The following is a 24,594-nucleotide window of genomic DNA, read 5'->3' on the forward strand; positions in this document are numbered from 1 at the left end:
GGACGTTAAACGGGTCTCCTGACTCTCTGTGGACACTAAAGATCCCATGGCACTTATCGTAAGAGTTGGGGTGTTCACCCTGGTGTCCTGGGTGAATTTCCAATTTGGCCCTCATACCATCATGGCCACCTAATTGTCCTAAGCTTCCAAATGGTTTATTCATCCCCCCTCTTCCCTGTAACTATTATCCAGGTCGTTGCTGTAAATGAGGATGTGTCCTCAGTCAACTTACCTGGTCAAATAAGGGTTAAAATAATAATAAAAACTAGCGATTAACGGCTTACACGACTTAGCCACAACTTGCTAAGAAAAGGCAATAAATAAAAAATATAAACGCAACATATTACAGTTACAGTTCCTTTAAGGAATTCAATCAATTGAAATACGTTCATTACAAGGAATTAAGATATACATCTGTTGCTCACTGGTACCTTACAATAAGGTAGGGGCGTGGATCAGAAAACAAGTATTTGGTGTGACCATTTGCCTCGTGCAGCGGGACACATCTGCTTCGCATAGAGTTGATCAGGTTGTTTGTGGCCTGGGAATGTTGTCCCACTCGTCTTCAATGGCTGTGCGATTGACATTCAATTCTCTGGCAACAGCTCTGGTGGACATTCCTGCAGTCATCACGCCAATTGCACGCTCCCTCAACTTTAGACATCTGTGGCATTGTGTCGTGTGACAAAACGACACATTTTAGAAGGGCCTTTTATTGTCCCCAGCACAAGGTGAACCTGTGTAATGATCATGTTGTTTAATCAGCTTCTAGATATGCCACACCTGTCAGGTGGATAGATTATCTTGGCAAAAGAGAAATGCTTACTAACAGGGACATAAACAAATTTGTGCACAACATTTGAGAGAAGATTTTTGTGCGTATTGAACATTTCTGTGATCTTTTTATTTCAGCTCATGAAACAAATGATAGATGAGGCAGATATGCATACAATCAGGGGTAAATAAAATATATAATAAATAAAAAGCAACATATGGAGAGAGTCATGTGAATAGAGGCACTGCAGATAGTGCTGATGACTGGTCCTTCCGAACCACGCATGAACAAGGGAATCTATATTCGGAGAGCCTGTTTCTGTCCTGCCCTTGACTTTGGTGCAGGGCATGTGATGTCCATAGCCTCTTCGTCGCAAAACTCCCCGATCTTCTCAAAAATATACGTTTGTCAAGCTGTGTCCAGTCCAGGCGGTGCTTCTACAGGCAGACCATCTATGATGTCAGCGTTGCGCAGCAGCTGAAACCTGGTCCCGACTGAGTCTGAACGCTTGGTGATGACGACACCAGGCTCCAGAGCATCGAAGCTGTAAAACAGGAAATAACAAAAAAGATTGAGAAGACATTACAACCTTACACAACATCAATTCACCTCCCAAGTATAGATTAGAAAAATAACCTCATACAATACAATGAAAATGATATTCAGTGCTAGTCCTGCTTGATCTATGGCAGCGGCATGAAGTCAGGTGTTGTTGCCAGCCATAGCTTTCTACCAGCACCGTACCATCCTCCAGTCCAACCAGCTGTGGGATGTTGACCCCTGGCACAGTGCTGTCCTTCACAACACCAGCAATCTCTGACAAAATGGCAGTCGTATTGGAGGTCAATTAAATAATCATAACATGTTGTTTATGCTTTACATACCAAGGTTTGTCATTGATTTCTTGTAGAGCTGCTTTTGTCACATGGCATCAGCAGCTTTCCACCAAGTGTTTTTGTCCTAGGTGGCGTCCTGATAATACTATTGCATTATCCTCTGCGTAGTCGTTGATGAAGGTCACGCTCCTCATGCTTTAGGTGTAACCTGTGCTTGCTTGGGCCAGCTCTCTTTTTGATGGGAGGAATTAGACCATTCTCCTTCTATGATTGGCGGAGGAGAGTCCAGTGTGTTCTACTGATGCTGAAAGACACACATTCCAGATGCAAATATTTTAGCATTATTATACAATAGATAGCCGTAATCACCGTCAGACACCTGGCTAACTTGATGGGTCGTCAGCCAGCTAGCTAAAAGTGAGCTTTAACTTGGGGTCTTTTGTTTAGACAAAAGTGTAGCTAAACAATGAACCATAATCCCAATCCATAAAATGCTAGCAATACAAACCGATTGTCATTGCTAGCTAAAGTTAACCAAATAGGGTCAATGTTAGCTAGTTAGCTAGCTAACATTAGGCTATAACTAGCGATGCGAAATGGCATTCCGAGAGAACATCATACACATAATGTTAGCTAGCGAGCCAGTCATCTCACGTCAGCTAGCTATCTAACAGTACGCTTTAACTTGCAATGAAAACAACTTTCTGACAAAATTAGAAACATATATAATATCTGAAACTGTATATATGGATGGATGTTTCACAGCAGACTTCAACCCCTTTCATTAAATAAGACGTCCTGTGAACGTTTCTGTTTTGTTTGTACAGATTGCTTGGCCCGTTGTGTCAAGTCACTCTGGTTCACACTGACCGTGTGCAATGCCATAATAATCATCTTAAACTTTAACCCCCACCCAAACTCTGACCATTTTACCAGCCCTGGCAGAGCTGGTTAGGCTGTTTTCATGTTATCCAGAGCGTTGGTGACTGCAACTGTGCTCCTGGCAGCGATTTAATTCTGCTTTTTTGCTGACATTTACTGACACCAGCCATATTCAACGGGTGTTCAGCGTTCGTAAATTCATCAGTTATTCTGCACTCTGGCACACTCAGATGTTTACAACTCTCCTGTGAAGTAGTGACCCGCAACATACGCCTAGTTTCCTAAAACGGGTCACATATTTCCTTCTATGTTGCCAGCTATTGTGGCAGACCCAAGGACTCTTAACAGGTTATTGTGTTTGTTATGCTAGCCTTTCTAGGATAGCTTTCATAACGTTGGACTAAGTACAGCAGGCGGTCTACCTGAGAGCTAGCGTTAGCATGTTTTTGTCTAATCATGAGCTCCTGTTAGCACATCTCTCTCCATAATCCATATCCCCAGCTCACTGCACGCCCTCCAATGGGCTCCCAACATCTGTTCCCTGGATTATACTCATCCCGCCTCTCTCCTATCTCTTGCTCTCTCTCTCTCACTCTCTTTTTCTGGAACATTCCCCTTTTCCCCCTCTCAGGAAATTGTACAGGATGCATGTACCTTAGCAGACAGCTACATGTACATGGTATACAAAGACGTTAGTATAGCTTCAACAGGAAAGACCATGTTCAATACGTATCATTGTCTCCTTTGGCTGTCCTCTGTCTCGTTGCTCTTCTACATGACAATTGAAGTCTGATTTCTGGACACTTAGCCATTTTGTGTAGCCTCACTTTAAACTAGGGCTTGCACAATTACCATATAACCGTGTAACCAACGGTTATTGATGAAGACCAAGAAAATAAAATAACGGGTGTCTTCGGAAACTATTCAGACCCCTTGGCTTTTTCCACATTTTGTTACGTTACAGCCTTATTCTAAAATTGATTAAATGAATACAAATCCTCAGCAATTTACACAATATCCCATAATGCCAAAGTGAAAACAACATGTTTTTAGACAATTTTGCAAATGTGATAAAATTAAAAAACTGATACCGTATTTACATAAGTATTCAGACCCTTTGCTATGAGACTTGAAATTGAGCTCAGGTGCTTCCTGTTTCCATTGATCATCCTTGAGATGTTTCTACAACTTGATTGGAGTCCACCTGTGGTAAATGAAATGGATTGGATATGATTTGGAAAGGCACACACCTGTCTATATAACGTCCCACAGATGACAGTGCATGTTGGAGCAAAAACCAAGCCAGGAGGTCGAAGTAATTGTCCGTAGAGCTCCGAGACAGGATTGTGTCAAGGCAGAGATCTGGGGAAGGCTACCAAAACATTTCTGCATCATTGAAGGTCCCCAAGAACACAGTAGCCTCCATCATTCTTAAATGTAAGAAGTTTGGAACCACCAAGACGCTTCCTAGAGCTGGCTGCCCGGCCAAACTGAGCAATTGGGAGAGAAGGGCGGGGAGGTGACCAAGAACCCGATGGTCACTAACAGAGCTCCAGAGTTCCTCTGTGGAGATGGTGCAGCACTCCACCAATCAGAGCCTGGACTTGAATCCGATCAAACATCACTGGAGAGACCTGAAAATACCTGAGCAGCAACGCTCCCCATCCAACCGGACAGAGCTTGAGAGGATCGGAGAGGATAGGATAAACTCCCCAAATACAAGCTTGTAGCGTCATACTCAAGGCTGTAATCGCTGCCGAAGGTGCTTCAACAAAGTACTGAGTAAAGTATCTGAATACTTATGTAAATGTGATATTTCAGCTTTAGATTTTTTTAAAATAAATAACAAAAAATGTTTAAACCTCTTTTTGCTTCGTCAATGTGTGTAGATTGAGGGGGAAAAAAAACATTTCAATAAATTTTTTAACAATGCTATAACTTAACAAAATGTGGAAAAAGTCAAGCGGTCTGAATACTTTCTGAAGGCACTGTATATGTCTATTAGCAGTGTTTCCCATCCCTCTCCTAGGGCCCCCCCAAACGTTTCACATTTTAGCTTTAACGCTAAACTGGCACACCTGATTTCAAATGATTTAAACTAATCACCAAGCCCTTTGGCTCATAATTACCTCAACTTTACAAAGCGCTTGTGGTGATTTATATAATTATTTCTAATTTTATTAACTTGTTTGTTTTGGGGACGGACAACTGACTGAGGACTGTATGGCGGGGCATTCGTGAGGTTGAGTCCGTTTCTGTGGTAACGGGGACTCTTAACAATGTGATTTGTTGCTCCTTGCTGAAATTGAGAATGTTCATTCAAATGATGTTAAAACTGATGTGGTGCTTGCAATGGAATGTATTTTTTGTTTGTCTTGTCAAGTGAGTCTAATCAACAAATCACAGCATATATTGATGTGTACATATATTGATTCTGCTTTTACTTCATACTTTGCTGCTGTGGGCAGAGCCGGAAGAAGAACTGTGACATCTCACTCCCTCATTTTTTTCAGTTTAAATGGAAATCAATGAACAAAGTAGACCCCCAGCTGCTATCGAATTAGTGTCTATTGGAGAGCCACCGCCCTTACGTTTACCTTTTTTTTTTCTCCATTGGTAAACGGCCCGAGTCTACGGGTACACTCGCAATGGCTGCCAGTCAACCCATTATGCCGTCGTTGATTTGAATGGGGACGCCCATGCTATTCGTTCTATTTCAATGGTTGCACACGCAGTCAGGAGCGCACATTTCTGTGTTTTTTTGTTGTTGTTGCTATTTGAACGGTTATTACGGTGAACTCTGTCATTTGGCTGGCCAATTACGGTCATCCAAAATGCCATGACCGTCACAGCCCTACTTTAAACTCAACCTTTTCATTTTGACTGGGCTATTATGTCCGGTGCGAAAAACTCTTATGTCGACAACACAGTGCACCACAAAAAAATAAAAAGATTGTCCTTGCTATCACTCAAGACATGCTATCTCGACATCACTCGTACTGTACACAGTTGTCTTGATTGTATAATGTACTGCCTGTACAGTATACACGCTCCTCCTTGTCAGTCTCTGCATGTGTTGTGCAACTGGCATGAATTAAACAAGCGCGTTATCCCAGTTGATTTCTCCCACGGCCGCTGCTGTGTTGTGTAATTATTCATGTGCGCGAGAACTGCTGCTCGGTGTGGGAGTTCAGTATCTCTAAAGATGTGGTGTGTATTAACACACTAGATGTGTGTTCTGTTCATTTCCATTTTCAGTAAAAGTCAGGCCTTGGCTTTGTTGCTATGCTCAGACTCATTTTATTCAGGGCTATGTTGTGTTCAGTACAGATTAGTTTAACTCAGACAAGTCACCTATCTTTGCACATAATACCACGTTATACCTAAGCAAGTTAAACATGTCTTCGTGTCATAGACTGCACAACTGCAGCACACCCACACACAAAGCCAGAATGAAATGGCCTAGCGCAGGAAATGTATTGTCTAAATGGGCTTGATTCAATCGGGGCCTGCTAACTTGGTGACCGGCCAATCAGATTTAGATGAGATTGAAGCCATTAGGCATTTTAATTGGAGGCCAGTTCCATCATGGGCTGAGCCAGTGAATCGGATCTGCACTCTGCAGCAGTGACCTCACCAACTTGATCCAGTTAGCCTAGCTAGCTATCATCTATCAAACTAATACCTTATCTAGTCAAGAAGAGTACACAAAACATTAGGAACACCTTCCTAATATTGAATTGCACCAGCGTTTCTGCTGCTCCAGAGTCCAATGGCGGCAAGCTTTCCACCACCCCTCCCGACGCTTGTGTGTGCGTCTGCTCGGCTATGGAAACCCATTTCATGAATCTCCCGACGAACAGTTATTGTGCTGACGTTGTAGTTAGGAACTCAGTTTAGAGTTTCGAAACCCGAGGACAGACAATTTTTTTATTTCTTTTAAAATCTTGTGTGGCCAACCACTTTGCGGCTGAGCTGTTGTTGCTCCTAGACGTTGCCACGTCATAATAACAGCACTTACAGTTGACCGGGGCAGCTCTAGCAGGGCAGAAATGTAACAAACTGACATGTTGGAAAGGTGGCATCCTATGACAGTGCCACGTTGAAAGTCACTGAGCTCATCAGTAAGGCCATTCTACTGCCTATGTATTACTATGGAGATTGCATGGCTGTGTGCTCGATTGTATACAACTGTCAGCATCGGGTGTGGCTGAAATAGCCGAATCCACTAATTTGACGGGGTGTCGACCTACTTTTGTAAAAAAAAAATCCATAACCGAACCGACTTCAAATAGGAAGTGTCATTTTGTTGCAAAGCTTTGTGATTGGTTCACTCGAGTGAGCCTTGCGCGTCAGTCACAGCACATAAGAGCGTAGTGCCTTACCGCTATGTTTTCACAGAGACGCGGGCAGAGTTTAAAAAAGAAAGAAAATACCACAATCATGACTAGCTCACTAGGTGGGTTTAACTGTACCACGATTTTTACTCCCCACACCTTTCAGATATAAAGAAAAGGCGGTATAAAGAATAAGGTATGGTAAAGGTTGCGGGGTTTCGTCGAGCTGTAACTGGTTCCATTCCATCTCCAGAAAGCACAAGAAAGAGGATTTCATACACTCACCATCTCCGATTTGTTTTCAAATGTTTCTGTGGTTAGAAGCCGAGAAGGTTTAGCCTTCCTGGTACAATATTTGGCTGAAAGATAATCTGAGAAATGAAGCTAATTGATTGCACCCAAATTTCATTGTTTAGCTTCAATTCTCAGTATCTGTTTCTAACTACGGAAACCATTTCGGGAACAATCTGAGATGGTGGGTGTCATGCCTTGCTGAAATTAAACGGAACGACCCTGGAGTCCAGTACAAATGCAGCTTCCTTACAAAATGTCTGCTTCCTCCCTTTGTGCCTCGATCGATAACAGTAACTGAGATCCTAATTACCGTGGCAGATATTGCAGCATTCAAACACGAGATGGCATCAGAAGGGCTACGTTGCCTCAGGTGGAGTACTGTAGATTCCAGAAATCCTTTGGATGCTATGGTGGATCTCGCAGCATCCTACACACTAGCTAGCGCAATAAAGGGCCACAGCAAGAGAGAGCAGAATAGCATTAGCTTAGCATAGCGTTAGTGTAGCCTCAGGCGGTAGTGCTGTTCCATAGATTCCATTAGCCTAGCTACGCTATCTCTGGTGGCTGTTCCCCCTCACAGTGAGACCCCCAGTTGGGATACAGCCTGCAGCAGACTTATTCCATCACTTCACTGTGACAGTAATTAAAGCTTTGATTCTCTCTCTACCTCCCTCCCCCCTACTCTTTCAGTTTTTTTTCTACTTTGTCGTTCTGCATGTCGCTCCCCTTGGAAAGAGATCAGTGTCATCTGTTGAAAAAAGATTGCTTTTGGTTAAAATTATGATTTACAGTACTGTTGCTAAATGGCACAGGGTTGCTTGGCAGGCATTTTGCTTGAGTGAACAAAATATCGTAGCTATGTTTTGACTTCTGATGTCAATTAGAAACAGTGGGCCGTCACCAACGATGTGAAATGAGAACGAATGGGGCTGGCACACATAATTATTGCTCCAGAAAGGTGTTTGATGTGCACACGCTATCTGAGCTAAAACATGTTGTCATATTGCCAGGTCGGTCAGATCAGTTAAGCCCAGCTAGACATGCTAGGATAGACATGGATTCATATTTCTGGCATCAGACACCGTCTGACGTAAAAGCGTCAACAGTGTTCTGAGTTCTGTGACGAGTGGCGTTGCACATATTTTCGCAATCCCCAATGTTTTTTTTTTTTTTGCGCAAGCGGATTCAGTGGGGATTATCCGGGTCATTGAAAAGACTTGTCAGTTCTTTCTCCCACATGGGGCTTTTGAATACAAATAAGATGTCACAATCTGAATCAACGTGTCTTTATTCACTATTCGTTGCTTGTAAAAAAAAACGTCTTTGTACGCGTTAGGGAAACCATCAGGTTGGAACAGGTCTCTAAAGAACTGCCCTTACCCAGCGCAAACACAAGGCCTCTCAAACGAAAGGCATTGGATTAGAGTCCAATTCACAGTCCGCAGCCTTTTTGAAACGAGGCCGTGTCGTGAACCACACAGGTGTGCTATTGAGATTCGCCCCTTTTCTGAATGGTTCGAGAGGGGGAAAATATAAAGCAGGGGAGTGTTTGGCTGAAGTTTGAACTTGCCCACGGCGTTATCTTTGCTCCACACACAGCCCTGGCCCAACAGGTGTTGCCATTCCAAGGAGGTGTCATATTAGAGGGAAGTGTGTGCGTCTGTGCACATGTCTGTGTGGGCTGTGTATACTACACGTGTGGGCTGTGTATACTACACGTGTACATCTGTGTGGACTGTGTATACTACACGTGTACGTCTGAGTAGCTCGAGTGGCTCACAGCTTGCTTACCCATCACCCATACTCCCATGTAGGGTGTATGCAGGGTAAGTCTCTCCCCCCTCCAAACCCTCTGTTGTAACTCTATCTCCCCCGTGTCAAACTCTCTCCCTCATATTCTCATAAATGAACAGTAGCCCGTGTTGCCCTCGTTCCCCTGGCAGTGAGTATGCCGCAGGTTGAGTTAGAATAGAACAACGTCCGCTGTAATAGGCCACCATGAATGAGCTGTAGCACGTACAGTCTGACTGTGTCTTCCCTTCCAGCAGCAGCAGCAGCAGAGAAGAGATCAAAGAGCCCTGTTACAGCGCCCGTTCCCTCTCCTCTCCTCTGTTTCTGTGTTGGCACAGTGCTACAGGGGCATGTGGGATAGGACTCGTACAAGCAAGGAGAAGGGGAGGGGGGGGATAGAGGGAGAGAAGGAGAGATATAAGGGATTGAGCCTTAATAAGAGAGATAAGGGGTGGAGCTCTGATGAGACGGTGGAAGGGGGGGTTCCAATTATAGGGGGTTGTTTTTAATGTAGTCCAATTCACTCTTATACAGTGCATTTGAAAAGTATTAAGACCCCTTGACTTTTTCCACATTTCGTTACGTTACAGCCTTATTCTAACACTTATTCTGTTTTTATTTTTTTAGTCCACACACAATACCCCATAATGACAAAGCAAAAACAGGTTTTTAGAAATGTTTGCTAACATATTAAAAACTGAAATATTACATTTACGTAACTATTCAGACCCTTTACTCAGTACTTTGTTGAAGCACCTTTGGTAGTGATTACAGTCCTCTTGGGTATGACACTACAAGCTTGGCACACCTGTATTTGGGGAGTTTCTCCCATTCGTCTCTGAAGATCCTCTCAAGCTCTGTCAAGTTGGATGGGGAGTGTCGAGGCACAGTTATTTTCAGGTTTCTTCTGAGATGTTTCTTCCATTTAAAAATGATGGAGGCCACTGTGTTCTTGAGGACCTTCAATGCTGCAGAAATGTTTTGGTACCTTTCCCCAGATCTGTGACTCGACACAATCCTGTCTCGGATTTCTACGGACAATTCCTTCAACCTCATGGCTTGGTTTTTGCTCTGACATACACTGTCAACTGTGGGACCTTATATAGACAGGTGTGTGCCTTTCCAAATCATGTCCAATCAATTGAATTTACCACAGGTGGACTCCAATCTAGTTTGAGAAACATTGGAAACAGTATTCACCTGAGCTCAATGTTGAGTGTCATAGCAAAGGGTCTGAATACTTGTGTAATTAAGGTATTTCTGTTTTTTTCATAAATGTGCACAACTGTTTAAAAATCTGTTTTCTTTGTCATTATGGGGTATTGTGTGTAGATTGATGAGGGAAAAAAATAATTGTATCATTTTTAGAAGGCTCTAACGTAACAAAATGTGGAAAAGCCCAGTGGTCTGAATACTTTCCGAATGCACTGGAAGTCCACTTTGTGACCAACTAGAACCTTGGCTTGCCTTTCCTTTCAGACTCGATGGCTTTTTGATAGACCCCTTTATCATGTTATTGTATACAAATAAGGAACCCCCCCCTCCTCGCCCCATCACCTCTCACCGTTTAACCCGCCCCAGCACCTTGTAAACAAAAAAGCTTGGAATGTCTTTGGAGGGTTGACTTTCATCGCTCCATAAAGCGCTTTAACAAGCCTAGTCTGTTTTTGTCTGTGCCTTTTCTACTTCCTAGTACTTTATCCTAGTGAACACAACCCATTCTTAAACACCGGGTCCCTCGCAATGTCTTTTCTGACCCCCGAGGCAGAGCAGTGTCAGTAATATCTCCTGTCACATTGGAGTCCTGCACATTCACTCACAGGATGCATCCCCTGTTTTGGGGCTAATGGCTATTCCGGACTAAGAGACGTATGCGTTTGATCACTGGCACTGGCACCCTGATCTATTTGGATCAGTAAATATTTTGGGTGGATCGATATATTATTATTGTTGCTCCTTAATTATTATTATTATTTGTTATTTTTCTATTTTTAAATGTTTTACTTCAGTTTTTTTTTGTAAATACTTACCACTTGTTTTTCTTAACTGCATTGATGGTTAAGGGTTTGAGTTTTAGTTAATTTAATTTTTTACAGGGACAGTGCACATTTAATCAACGTTTCAGTAAAAGTGCCAGTTTTAGCCAGCCGGCTAATTTTCAACCGCAGTCCCTGGGCAGGTCATTCAAAACAATTACAATATAGACAATCATTGAGCAGTGAGCACATGCAGAGCAACATAGGACAAGCAAGACGTAGCATACAGACAGAGCAACATAGGACAAGCAAGACGTAGCATACAGACAGAGCAACATAGGACAAGCAAGACGTAGCATACAGACAGAGCAACATAGGACAAGCAAGACGTAGCATACAGACAGAGCAACATAGGACAAGCAAGACGTAGCATACAGACAGAGCAACATAGGACAAGCAAGACGTAGCATACAGACAGAGCAACATAGGACAAGCAAGACGTAGCATACAGACAGAGCAACATAGAACAAAAAGCAGCAAGTAAGCAAGCATTTCACTGTAAGGCAAACCACCTGTTGTATTCAGCGCATGTGACAAATAAAATGTGAATTTATTTGGATTTGATATTTGGGCGTGGATCTATATTATTGTGTGTACTTGTATGGTTTGACCCTAATGTGTATTACAGGGATCCAGTTGTTTTTTTCAGCACAGCATTCTATTTTGCTCCTTTGTACCAATTCCCTCCTTGCCTGTGCAATTACAAATCCATGCGATTCTAAATACCCAGTTAGACGCTGTTTGTGGTGTGTGTGTGTGTGTGTGTGCATTTTTTTTTAGATTGACGCCGCGAGTGTGGTGTTAGGATCTGAGTGGGCTCTGTGTGTGTGTGTGTGTGTGTATGTTGGTTTTGGGATTACATGTGGTACGTGTTACAGTAGCCAGTCGTAATGTCACGTCGGAGCTGTGCACTGGTAGCCCTGATGTAAAATTAGGCTGCGCTGCTGAAACAAACGGAGCTGCACCCAGAGTATTGGTCCCTCCATAGAGAGTTGGAAAGAGACACGGAGAGAGGTAGACAGACGGAGACATTTCAGACAGAGATATTTCAGAAGGACACATTTCAGACAGACAGCTGGACACGTTTCTGACAGACAGACAGGAAATCCTGACTATTTACAGGAAGGGGGAAAAAAAGAGAGGAGAATGATGAAGGAAATCCGGTTTCGTCCTTCGCTCCCCAAACGTTTCTCTGTTTCCTCCTTCCCCGCTAGACGGAGATAAGACGACAAGAAGCCGAGGCCTCTTATTAAATCAACTTGAGTAAATCCACCATTCCAACCGCTCGCTAATTCAACTTCCATCTCTCTTCCCCAGCGGTTTGGGTAACACAATACCAAGCTATGGAGGAAAGAGATCGACCGATAACTCCTCCGCCTGCCATTTTGGCTTTAGCCATGTGACCGTTGCTAAGTGAGTTAATGGAAATCAGACTTCCTGTTAAAAGTATAGGTTATTTATACGTAGGTTCGGAAACAGACAAAGTGGAGGTATTAGTGTAATGCCAATAAATCTGGCCAGTCTCGTAAACTTAAACTCTCCTGTTATTGAGTGAGCTCACCTTTTAGAGAAAGATATTCTATACATAAACACAAGTATGTGGGCACCCATTCAAATGAGTGGATTTGGCTATTTCAGACACACCCGTTGCTGACAGGTTTATAAAATCGAGCACACACAGATCGAGCAATCTCCATAGACACTAATTTGCAGTAGAATGGCCTTACTGAATAGCTCAGTGACTGTCAACGTGGCACCGTCATAGGATGCCACCTTTCCAATAAGTCAGTTTGTCGATTTTTCTTCCCTGTTAGAGCTGCCTCGGTCAATTGTGAGTGCTATTATTGTGGGAAACGTCTCGGAGCAACAACGGCTCAGCCGCGAAGTGGTAGGCCACACATGCTCACAGAACGGGACCGCTAAAGTGTTGAAGCGCGTAAAAATCGCCTGTCCTCGGTTGTAACACTCACTACCAAGTTCCAAATTGCCTCTGAAAGCAACGTCAGCACAATAACTGTTTGTTGGGTGCTTCAGAAAATTGGTTTCCATGGCCGAGCAGCCGCATGCATGCCTAAGATCACTGTGCACAATGCCAAGCGTCGCATGGGGTGGTGTGGACTCTGGAGCCGTGGAAACGCTTTCTCTGGAGTGATGAATCACGCTTCACCATCTGGCAGTCAGACGGACGAATCTGGGTATGGCGGATACCAGGAGAACGCTACCTGCCCCAAAGTATAGTGCCAACTGTAAAGTTTGGTGGAGGAGGAATAATGGTCTGGGGCTGTTTTTCACGATTAGTTATTAATGCCCATGATTTTGGAATGAGATGGTCGACGAGCAGGTGGCCACATACTTTTGGTCATGTAGTGTAATTCCTTCTGAATCAATAAATAAATTGCCAAACTCACAGCCCTGGTTAGTAATAGTATGCCATCTCCAAATCGCCACACTTCCATCCCTGGATATTAAGGATGCATGGCGGAACACCACACCTCAGGTTAACGCTGTGGACTCAACATATGCTTAACCCTATGGGGCCTATTGAAACAGTGTTTCGTAACCCATTCCCTATTGAACATCACATTACATTTTGTAATTTCAGTCATTTTATTCAGGATTTATCCTAATAATATACCTTTTGGGGTGATTTCTTCACGTTACCAATTTGTCTCTTGGTGTAAAGTCCCTCGATGCTACCTGCTACTTCATAGTCATAACCAACACAAACACAGCTACACCTACCCAAGCTAGCATCTACCTTTCATCACTCAACCGCATCAGGTATTGTATCAATGTTTGTTACATTCCTGGCCCATGTAAAAACCACTGTTTGCTGTGTTGACGCAGACAAGCCAAGGCTCTCTACAATGAAAGCTGGTGTTATGGTCTATTCTGCATTCCAAATGGCACCTTTTCCCCTATATAGTGTACTACTTTTGACCAGGTTGTGTGTTTCAGGGAATAGGGTGCCGTTTGAGACACACACTGCAACTTCTATTGTAATCAGATGGTGTTTTTGTTCTTTTGGGGCCGTCTGAGTTCAGATCAGTCCGGCTGCAGGTATCAGTGCCTGGTCTGCTGGACTGACTTTGGCCCCTCTTTCACATCCAGAATAAGCAGTTTTCCAGAGAGCTCTCTTCCTCTTTCTCTCTTTCTTTCCTGCTCTCTCCCTCTTTCTCTCACTCACACACTGTGACACAGTATGCATGTCACGCAACACAAATTCTGACCCGTAACTTTTCTGGCTCTTCTTTTTCACATTACCAACTCTCTCACACAGACACGTGCTAGAGCGCACACACTTGAATTCGCAAATCTTTTAGCAATTCATAAATCGCTCTGAGCCTCTCTCCTCGCATATGTAAATGCGTGTGCGTGCACACACACCGCTGACTTGGCTTCAGTAGATCTGCTGGTGGAATGTTCTTCACAAGCTAAGGTTAGAACCACTGCGCCGTCTTACCATCAGCAGCGTAGCTTTGGGTAATTAAATCACCATTTACCATTCCTTTAGTGCTATTTTAGGCGGGAATTTATGCATTTGTGTTTCCCACCTTACATTTCAAAGCATTTATGCACAACCCTATATATTTACACACACACACACTATTTATTTATTTATTTATTAATTAATTTATTTATTCATACATACATACATACATACATACATACATACATACAGTGGGGCAAAAAAGTATTTAGTCAGCCACAATTTGTGCAAGTTCTCCCACTTAAAAAGATGAGAGAGGCCTGTAATTTTCATCATAGGTACACTTCAACTATGACAGACAAAATGAGAAAAAATATCCAGAAAATCACATTGTAGGATTTTGAATGCATTTATTTGCAAATTATGGTGGAAAATAAGTGTTTGGTCAATAACAAAAGTTTATCTCAATACTTTGTTATATACCCTTTGTTGGCAATGACAGAGGTGAAGACTTACAGAAAACGTTTGACAAGGTTTTCACACACTGTTGCTGGTATTTTGGCCCATTCCTCCATGCAGATCTCCTCTAGAGTAGTGATGTTTTGGGGCTGTTGCTGGGCAACACGGACTTTCAACTCTCTCCAAAGATTTTCTACGGGGTTGAGATCTGGAGACTGGTTAGGCCACTCCAGGACCTTGAAATGCTTCTTACGAAGCCACTCCTTCGTTGCCCGGGCGGTGTGTTTGGGATCATTGTCATGCTGAAAGACCCAGCCACGTTTCATCTTCAATGCCCTTGCTGATGGTAGGCTTTGTTACTTTGGTCCCAGCTCTCTGCAGGTCATTCACTAGGTCCCCCCCGTGTAGTTCTGGGATTTTTGCTCACCACTCTTGTGATCATTTTGACCCCACGGGGTGAGATCTTGCGTGGAGCCCCAGATCGAGGGAGTTTATCAGTGGTCTTGTATGTCTTCCATTTCCTAATATTTGCTCCCACAGTTCATTTATTCAAACCAAGCTGCTTACTTATTTCAGATTCAGTCTTCACAGCCTGGTGCAGGTCTACAATTTTGTTTCTGGTGTCCTTTGACAGCTCTTTGGTCTTGGCCATAGTGGAGTTTGGAGTGTGACTGTTTGAGGTTGTGGACAGGTGTCTTTTATACTGATAACAAGTTAAAACAGGTGCCATTAATACAGGTAACGAGTGGAGGACAGAGGAGCCTCTTAAAGAAAAAGTTACAGGTCTGTGAGAGCCAGAAATCTTGCTTGTTTATAGGGGACCAAATACTTATTTTCCACCATAATTTGCAAATAAATTCATAAAAAATCCTACAATGTGATTTTCTGGATTTTTTTTCTTCTCATTTTGTCTGTCATGGTTGAAGTGTACCAATGATGAAAATTACAGGCCTCTCTCATCTTTAAGTGGGAGAACTTGCACAATTGGTGGCTGACTAAATACTTTTTTGTCCCACTGTATATATTTATTTATATATATTTATTTATTTATATAGAGCGAGAGAATGGCAAGAGTGTGCAAAGCTGTCATCAAGGCAAAGGTTGGCTACTTTGAAGAATCTGAAATATATTTTGATTTGTTTAACACTTTTTTTTTTGGTTACGACATGATTCCATGTGTTATTTCATAGTTTTGATGTCTTCACTATTATTCTACAATGTAGAACATAGTAATAATAAAGAAAAATAGGTGTCCAAACTTTTGACTGGTACTGTGTGTGTGTATAAATCTATGTTTTAATTTAAAGTATGCAACTTTTTAAAACCAAGATAAATCCCTATAGAGCTCTCTAGTAAGTTGAAATGGGTGAGGAATGACTTGGAGTACCGTGCCAATTGTAAAACTTCTAGGTCATGATAAGACTTCAGAGGGAACCATTTAGGGAGCTTTGGATTTGAGGTGTGGACTTCAGGAAATAGGTGCAGGGCTCTCAAATGGCAACTCTTCCTTTTATATAGAGTAATGATGCACTATGTAGGGAATAGAATGCCATGTGGTACACAGCCCAGGTCCGTTAATGTAGATATAGCCCTATACAGTATGCTGTATGGAGGCTAGCCAGAACTGCTGAAACAGAAAAGTATTGCATAAAATCAAATTCTATTAAAAGCAAATGATGCTGTGACTTGTAGCACCATATTTATTATAGAATCATGAACTGGAATGATGGTTAGATATAGGATAAGGAACAATGGGAAAACGTATGCATATGGCAAATCAATTCAAACTTTATTTGTCGCATGCGCCGAATACAACACGTGAAATGCTTACTGACGAGCCCTTAACCAATAGTGCAGTTCAAGAAAGGGTTAAGAATTGTTTTACCAATAAAACTAATGTAAACAAAACAAAAAGATAAAAAGTAACAAAGTAAAATAACAATAGCGAGACTATATACATGGGGTACCGGTACAGGTGAGTTGAGGTAATTTGTACATGTAGGAAGGGGTGGAGTGACGATGCATAGATAATAAGTAGCAGCAGTGTAAAAACAAAGGGGGGGGGGGGGGGGGGGGGGTGTCAATGTACATAGTACGGTGGCCATTGATTAATTGTTCAGCAGTCTTATGGCTTGAGGGTAGAAGCTGTTAAGAAGCCTTTTGGTCCTAGACTTGGCGCTCCGGTACCGCTTGCCGTGCGGTAGCAGAGAAAACAGTCTAAGACTTGGGTGACTTTAGTCTCTGATAATTTTTTGGGCTTTCCTCTGACACCGCCTAGTATATAGGTCCTGGATGGCAGGAAGCTTGGCCCCAGTGATGTACTGGGCTATACGTACTACCCTCTCTAGCGCCTTACGGTCAGATGCTGAGCAGTTACCATACCAGGCAGTGATGCAACCGGTCAGGATGCTCTCTATGGTGCAGCTGTATAACTTTTTGAGGATCTGAGGACCCATGCCAAATCTTTTCAGTCTCCTGAGGGGGAATAGGCTTTGTCATGCCCTCTTCACGACTGTCTTGGTGTGTTTGGACCATGATAGTTGTTGGTGATGTGGACACCAAGGAACTTGATGCTCTCAACCCGCTCCACTACAGCCTCGTCGATGTTAATGGGGGCCCGGTCTCTGACCTCCTCCCAAAGGCTGTCTCATCATTGTCTGTGATCAGTCCTACCACTGTTGTGTCGTCAGCAAACTTAATGATGGTGTTGGAGTCATGTTGGCCACACAGTTGTGGGTGAACAGGGAGTACAGAAGGGGGCTGAACACACACCCCTGAGGGGCCCCCGTGTTGAGGATCAACGTAGTAGATATGTTGTTGCCTACCCATACCACCTGGGTGCAGCCCATCAGGGAGTCCAGGATCCAGTTGCAGAGGGAGGTGTTTAGTCCTAGGGTCCATAGCTTAGTGATGAGCTTTGTGGGCACTATGGTGTTGAACGCTGAGCTGTAGTCAATGAACAACATTCTCGCGTAGGTGTTCCTTTTGTCCAGGTGGGAAATGGCAGCGTGGCGTGTGATTGAGATTGCGTCATCTGTTGGGGCGGTATGCAAATGTTTTTTTAATATATTTTTTTTAACCTTTATTTACCTAGGCAAGTCAGTTAAGACTGGTGTAGTAGGATCCAATCTTAATCCTGTATTGACGCTTTGCTTGTTTGATTGTTCGTCTGATGGCATAGCGGGATTTCTTATAAGCGTCCGGATTAGTGTCCCGCTCCTTGAAAGCGGCAGCTCTAGCCTTTAGCTCAGTGCGGATGTTGCCTGTAATCCATGGCTTCTGGTTATGATATGTACGTACGGTCACTGTGGGGATGACGTCGTCGATGCACTTATTGATAAAGCCGATGACTGAGGTGGTATACTCCTCAATGCCATTGAATGAATCCCGGAACATATTCCAGTCTGCTAGCAAAACAGTGATGTAGCGTAGCATTTGACCACTTCTGTATTGAGTGAGTCACTGGTACTTCCTGCTTTAGTTTTTGGTTGTCAGCAGGAATCCGGAGGATAGAATTATGGTCAGATTTGCCAAATGGAGGGCGAGGGAGAGCTTTGTATGCATCTCTGTGTTTGTAGTAAAGGTGGTCTAGAGTATTTTTTTTCTCTCTGGTTGCACATGTGACATGCTGGTAGAAATGAGGTCAAAGGGATTTAAGTTTGCCTGCATTAAAGTCCCCGGCCACTAGGAGCGTCGCATCTGGATGAGCATTTTCTTGTTTGCTTATGGCCTTATACACAAACACATGCTTACGCACGCACTGGTACCAACATGAACTAAGAGGGATGTTTAACAGCGTAACAGTGCAACTTCAACCATAAATGAGTTACTTATTTTACTGTATGTCGTGTTCTGTTATTTAACCCATCAATGTGAAGAATTCCATTGCACGAGGCCAGTCACGTTACTGAACACACACTACAGACTCCGTCTGCATGGCAACAGTCTTGCCAGCCCCGATGTCGTGAAGCCATCAGGGCCCGTAATGAGATTAGGCATAATCTCATCGATTTAAACTGTATTATGATTTATGGGCCTTTGTGTGTTTATGTTGGTATTTGGGGATTGTGTGTGTGTTATATGTGTTTCTCTCTGTGTGTGTGTGTGTCTCTCTCTCTCTCTCTCTGTCTCTCTGTCTCTCTGTCTCTCTCTCTGTGTGTGTGTCTATCTGTGTGTGCTCTGGCACTTACGTGTGTTTGACGCCTCTGTCATACAGTACACACACGCACACGGGAAAGAGGCCCCGTGTTCAACAGCAGAGAGTCTCTCAGGATTAACACTTCAAAATAGTGAAGTAGTCTCTTCCCAACAGGCATTGGGCACGTGAAATAGTTCACTAGATTATTAACGTTCTGTGTCAGTCACACTTAGTAACTTGACCCGTTATTCTTTCTGTGATTAGACAGAGGCATCACACACACACACGGCGTGTAGCCTGATTCGTGATTAGAACCAGAGCGGTAAGCCTAACACTAGGCTAACCGCTAACTGCTAGCCCCACTGATGATCTGTAAAGGAACTCATGACTGCAGTCAGGGCTATTCTGTACTTATGTCTGGAACAGCACACACAAACCACCCTTCCACACTCTCCCAACTTGGCACACGGCCACAGCCCCTCAGTTCCTGTCAGAGCCAGTTGGGTAATTAACTTTTCATCAGGTGGAGTTAAACCCAGTCTACAGCCCTGTAGCCCCCCCCCCCCCCCCCCCCCCCCCCCCCTCCCTCTGTCTTCATACTGCAGGCTGACGCTGACAGTCAGAGTGGCTGATGTTGAAAAGAGGCTGTCCGGAGCATTTTATTGGAGCCCCGCAGCGCACAACCCTTTCTGAGCCCAATGGGATCCAGATGTGGCTTTTCAAGCCTGGTGACAATCACAATTTGGGGGCGGGGGGGGGTGCGGGAGATTCAGGAGTCACTGCCAGACACACACATCCGTGTGTGAGTGGGCGCACACGTTCACATTTAGACAGACACACATAGATACTTTAACATGTGCAACACCAATATACACTGACACAGGCACACAGAAATTCCAACACACAAACATGCAAGCGCACACACATACTCACAGGAGAGAAAACACTGAAACACACCCACCCATTCATTACAGTGTAGATCTAGTGTGCCCATATGCATTACATACTAGATTGTGTCAGATTAAGTGTTTGCGATACAAACATGTAGAATTTAGAATGCTGAAGTGATTAATAAGAGGTATTTCAGATCATGTCTTCGCATGGTCTCCGAAACAGGACACTGTTCACTGGTGTCCTAGCTAGCTAGCTACTTCCCTCGCCGTAACGTAACAGGACTGCGTGAAAGCAGTGCTCGGCAGGCCGGGACGAAGGACACTGCACCGGTGTTCTAGCTAGCTCTTTCCCTCGCCATAACGTTAACAGAAGTCCAGACTCTCGTGGTGGCTACCCCATAGTTTATGCTAAGGTAGCCACGCAGAGCGACATACCTATCAATATCACGTCATTCGTCACTATGGGCTGACGGAACGTTGTAACAATGGACCCCATGCGAATTGGGCAGCCCGTGATAATTGGATAGCCACCCATGCAGAGACATGGTTTTAATGAGTTCATCTGACTCTGGGTAAGTAGTAACGGGGCTTGATTGCCAAAATCTCTCACTATCCCTTTATTACATTTTTTTGTAGCGGCGGCAACGATTTAGCAGTGACTGCCTGCCGCCGCTAAATTAATGTAGGAGAAATACTATTTCATAACACTCTGCCTACATCACATTGAGCCCTGAGGGTCCCTCTTTCAGACACAGCGTGTTAGCCGCTGTCTCTGTCTGTATTCCAAATGGCACCCTATTCCCTTAATAGTGTACTACTTTTGACCAGTTTTCATAGGACTGTGGTCAAAAGTAGGGCACTATATAGATAATAGGGTGCCATTTGGGATGCACACTGTGTACGAGCCCTAATCAGCGATGGCATTTCACACAAAGGTAATGCTGTGGGATTTTCTAAACAAGTCTGAGTGGAGGTGATGGCTCAGAGCCATTATAATTCTCTCCCACAGCAGGCTTTGATCCAGGATGACATGTTTTCTATGTGGGAGAGTTTCAGAAAAGCAAACTCGTCCTTTAAAAGTTGCAGCATACTGCGGCGCAGATTGCATGGTGCCGCAGAATTCTATTGCACGTTATTTAAGTGTGAACCACTGGTACCATTTAATAGTAGTTAGTGCTAGTTTGACCACCAGAGGGCATCTTTGAGAAGCATTTAATAGCCTTCAATCGTGGCTGTACTAGAGAATTTGAAATCTTTTTTTGTAAGTTAATTATTTTGATTAATATTATGGTGCTTCTATTCCAAGAAAAACGAAAATCCTCTGGGTTTCCGTTAGGATGGAACAGAAAATATGGCACTATACAATGTGGCGGTCGGGAGTACAGTACTGGGGTATTTAGCTAAAGAATCCCCATGTCGTGCAGGCACGTGGGAGACCAGGGTTCAATTCCCCGATGGAGAGGAAGGAGTAGGCTGTCCTTGTTAATAAGAATTTGTTCTTAACTGACTTGCCTAGTTAAATAAAGGTCACACTAAGAGCAAAACATTTCCACACCCTAATTTTCTAATTCTAGTCTAACCAATACCCAAATGGAGATTCCGTGAAAATAAAAATCTCATTGATTTATCAAGACCAGTCCCCAAGCTTGTCTCAGAGCAGTGCGAAATGGTGCAAAATAGTTGTAGGCTATTGCTTCAATATGCTCTTTAAATAAATAAGACCTACACCACTTTTAACAGCACATTACTCAACACTAGTGAGACTCAAGTCGCCTACAGTTTATTGAAGAAGAAAAAATCACGTGACTCTCCGCCAATAATTACATATTGAGGATTGGAGGATATTTCTGTAATTCAGTGATATTTATTCCCATAGTATTTTGTTATGGATCCATAACTAAATTAACATCGGCATTTTGAAAGCGTTTTAATCATTATTTTATTAACAAACGCATAAAGATGCTATTATTAGTTACATTGTTTTAGTTTGAACGTGCAGACTGCCACTAAGAACAGAACAGTGGGAGCGTTTCCCTAGTTAGCTCCGTTATTAGTGCAATGCCCCTTAAAGTGCTGCCAGTGTGGCGGGGTGGGGGTCAACCCCCCCAATCAAATAAAAACATTAGTGTAACAACAGTTTTGGTAAGTAATACTGATGTTGTGCACAATTATCCATTTCTATTTAGGTTTATGTCGCCCATTCATTGTCAGTTAGAGACACAGTAGGACCCAAAATCAGAATCAGTGCTCGTACTAAACCACAAATGACCTCTAAATCCCACAACATAATCGCAAAACTTTTAGTGGAGCAACCACTGTACATCACACTAGATGCATATTCTGTAGTCATCGCTGATGTCATATGTCCAGTAGCTAACTTGAATCTCCCGCAAATAAGAGTAAATGGCCATTGGGAGAGCAACGCAAACACACACACACACACACACACGCTATAACAAGAGAGTGGGGAGGGGGTGAAAAAGTAGGCCCTGTCATTTTCATAGGCTACTGTAAAAGTGATGTTAATACTATCACACAATGAGTGTGTAATGCAAATGAATGTGCTGCACAAATGAATGTCCTTCCCCTACATTCAGGCGGAGATCCGTCCCAAGTTGTCTTGCCTAGCCAAGGTACTAAAATTATTGCACTGACTGTTGACCAATAGGTTTGAAGCTTATTTCCTGCAATTCCATACATTTTGTCATAGGGTGCAAACAAAATGTTGTGGTTTGTAAACTAATTTCCTTGCAATTCTATAGGCTGAGAAACCTGAATTTAAAAAAATGTTGACATGGGCTAGTTGATCTGGACATTTCTGACAAGTTAGAAATAGCTCTCTAACATTACCAGAGGAAATTATGATGCACTACCCAATTTACAAATTGCACCTTGTGCAGTCTACTATTAAAACTTTCAAGAGTAAGTTTAAAGCCAGACTGAGTTCCCTCCTACTGACCCCTCTCACAGTTTGGGAATCACTGCTCTAACTCACTATCACATGTCTGATGGGCTACACACTCACTCATTGGATGGCTCGAACGGGTACCCGCCTATAAATATCTGGGCGTTTGGAATGATAAATATCTGTGCGTTTGGAATTGATAAAGATCTAACGTTTTATAGAAAACATACCGATGAGCTAGTTAAAAAGCTAAGAATTTAAAGTAGGCTTCTTTTTTTAGAAATAGATTTAGCCTCTCCCTGAACAGCAGGAAGCAGATTGTGCAGTCAACTTTCCTGCCAGTTCTTGACTATGGTGACGGCTTTTACCAGAATGTAGCAATAAGATAACTACCAAGACAGCTATAAATACATTACATCAGGTTACATTACATCTTAAACCATTGGATGCCGTCTACCGTAGCGCCCACAGTTTTAATACTCACTACTGCATCCTGTATCAGAATGTAGATCACTTCATTACTCCCTTCTTGTTTACAAAGCTCTGCTCCACAAGCTTTCAACATACCTCACTTCCCTGTTCAAATATACAAATATGAGATAGCAAATCCGTTTGCAGGGTTGGTTAACCCTTGAGGTCCTGCTCGTCTCCACAAAGTTTGGTAAATCCGCCTATAGTTTTTAACGCACCGCAGTTAGGGAATACCATAAAAAACAAATTACACCTGGATTTCCTGGTGCTGATAGGGCAGTTTACTGAAGTGTGCAATTGTTTCAATTGACTCTTATAACTTGTTGTAATAACCTGATGTAATGTATTTATAGCTGTCTTGGTAGTTACCTTTTTGTTGTATGTGTTGATGGAATTTTTGTCCTCAGGGCACCATTGTAAATGAGACGCTGGTCTCAATTGGGCTTCCCCGAGTAAATAAATAATAAATGATAACCGAGTGAAAGTTTGTCTTGTCGTTTTAGTATTCTACACACGGTATTGGTCCAACATTCAAAATGTTTTTTTTGTTTTTTTTTAGGCTTGATCTGAAATGCAGGCATATACACCAACTGTCATTTTGCACAGAAGAAAGCATGCGATGTTGAGAGAAGCCACAGGAAAACTGGTAGCCCAAGATGCGTCACCTCGGAGCATAACCAATAGGCTGCATTGGTCATTGACCTTATACCCGTCAAATAACGCAAAGAATCACAGATACCTTTTAAAAGATGCAATGAAATAAAATAAAAGGCCTAAACTATACATTACGCTAAAGAATTCGCCAAACAACCAGTAGGCTTACATGAGGGAAAGACAATGAATTCATTATTCTTGCACGGTGGCCAGGGCCATAATGGTTGTAGCTTACCATTTAGACAAGTTGCAGCCTCCTCCATGCTGTGTTGAACCTCATGAGAAGTTTCTGATTCCAGTCTCCTTCCTGGCAGAATGTACTTGTCCGGTCCCCCTAAAATGCCAAGCTGGAACAGCTGTGCTTTTCGTTGATGTAACAAGCTGTGTCTGTGTTCACTAAACAACCTTCTTCAGAGTGGAGAAGGAATTTCCACACATTGCTGTCGATGTCCCAAACGTAATCCAAATTCACGTTTCGGTGCCAACCACATTGCTGACAAAGGCCCGCCCGCCGTATCTTTTGAAGAAAACTGAGTGGGGTCCATTTGTTGTTGCTGGCTGTGGTTGCGATTTCGCTTTGCAAGAATCAATAAACTCTGCTTCCACTTGTTCAGTTTTGCTTAGGTCCAACAGGTTGTCAGGTGCTAGTGGCTGGGGGTAACGGAGATGCAGGTGCTTGCTGTGATGTTGTCC

The 24,594-nt window shown here is 43.1% G+C and overlaps 1 protein-coding gene and 1 long non-coding RNA gene across 11 annotated transcripts in view; one reads left to right on the top strand and one right to left on the bottom strand.

Annotated features, from left to right (window-relative positions):
- The window catches only part of myo9ab (myosin IXAb), a 226,858-nt gene that overhangs the window by 82,513 nt on the left and 119,751 nt on the right, over positions 1-24,594 (top strand). The gene's annotated exons all lie outside the window — the stretch shown is intronic.
- Positions 876-23,355, bottom strand: LOC110491875. Its single transcript, XR_002468918.2, has 3 exons — positions 23,261-23,355; positions 1,660-1,915; positions 876-1,319 (listed from the first exon to the last, which is right to left on the bottom strand). It is a non-coding gene; the product is annotated as an uncharacterized LOC110491875 (long non-coding RNA).

Source organism: Oncorhynchus mykiss, chromosome 2 (genome assembly GCF_013265735.2).
Source record: "Oncorhynchus mykiss isolate Arlee chromosome 2, USDA_OmykA_1.1, whole genome shotgun sequence".
Classification (NCBI taxonomy): Eukaryota; Metazoa; Chordata; class Actinopteri; order Salmoniformes; family Salmonidae; genus Oncorhynchus; species Oncorhynchus mykiss.